The sequence below is a fragment of the Sinocyclocheilus grahami genome, unplaced genomic scaffold (genome assembly GCF_001515645.1).
Source record: "Sinocyclocheilus grahami isolate Dianchi unplaced genomic scaffold, SAMN03320097.WGS_v1.1 scaffold84.1, whole genome shotgun sequence".
Lineage (NCBI taxonomy): Eukaryota > Metazoa > Chordata > Actinopteri > Cypriniformes > Cyprinidae > Sinocyclocheilus > Sinocyclocheilus grahami.
Window position 1 is genome coordinate 1,647,341 of NW_015505263.1, and position 1,470 is coordinate 1,648,810.

Consider the following 1,470-nt stretch of genomic DNA (forward strand, 5'->3'; position numbering starts at 1 on the left):
TCTATTGTTCTTTATAGATTTTTTTCCTGTTTGAGGGATGTTGGAGACAATTAATAATTTTAATGACTAATTATTTATTATTTAATAATATCTGTTTTGCTTATTATTTACTTTATTTACTTTTTATTCTATTTTTAATTTTTACTCTTTATTTTTATATTAAAGCAAGGAGATTGACCGTTGAAAAAAAAAAAATATATATATATATATATATATATTTCAGTCCATAAAGAGTCCTTAAGAGTACACATTTCATTTTATTTTATTTTATTAAAGAAATTAATTTTTTTAATTTATATATCAAAATTGTATCTCCCTACATAAAAAAATAAACAGAAATCATACAAATAAGCAAAATAACTAAATAGATAAATAGATAGAAAGGAAACAATGAATAAATACAATTAAAATTATTTCACACATTACATATAATGTGACGAGAAGAGGGCATGTAAGAAAATGGATCCCAATACCAGAATTTCTATCTTCTTTGACCTGAATACATGTGATGAAAGCATTGAGAGCATGTCAAGCCCGCACATGAACTTTACGATAGCAATCAGATGTGGACTGAGATACGTGTCAGTGCAATAAGGGACTTTAAAATGAAAAAGAGCAGGAATGTGTGTGGAAGGATCCCTTTAAAAGCCTGGTGACGTGACCACCAAAATCCCTTGACCCACAAAAATATCAGCAGATCGTAGTGACCTTGCTCATGTTTAATCTATACTCCTAATGTGAATGACACTTTTGAAGTAATCAGGTAATAAAATAAGGGCTTTCCTTGTCTGGGTCAAGTTGTGGGATAACCAGACCTGATTCTGTGTGACCTGATATCAAGACCCTTATCAGAGCTCTGTATCATGAGAGAGCTCAAGCCTGCTATCATAAGCTCTGTTTGAAATCACAAACAAACTGCAGGAGGAGGCCAAAGACAACACAGAGAGGCAAGATGAAACAAGGAATCTCCTAGAGATAAAAAAACAACTGCAGGCAGTCCAATGTCCTCCAGGGGTCAGGGCCAAAGTTCAAAACTCTATGTGTATGTTAGGATTCAGGAAAGAGAAATCACTGTGGAAGCCATTAATCACACGTGCAATGGATCCAGAGAAAATACCTTTAAAAAATCAAAAGAAAAAAAAGTGAAAGTGAAAAAGTGACGTGACATGTGGCCAAGTATGATGACCCATACTAGGAATTAGTGCTCTGCATTTACCCATCCAAAGTGCACACACACAGCAGTGAACACACACACTGTGAACACACACCCAGAGCAGTGGGCAGCCATTTATGCTGCGGCGCCTGGGGAGCAGTTGGGGGTTCGGTGCCTTGCTCAAGGGCACCTCAGTCGTGGTATTGAAGGTGGGAGAGAGCGCAGTACATTCATTCACTCCCCCCACAATCCCTGCCGGTACGAGACTCGAACCCGCAACCTTTGTTACGAGTCCGACTCTCTAACCATTAGGCCAC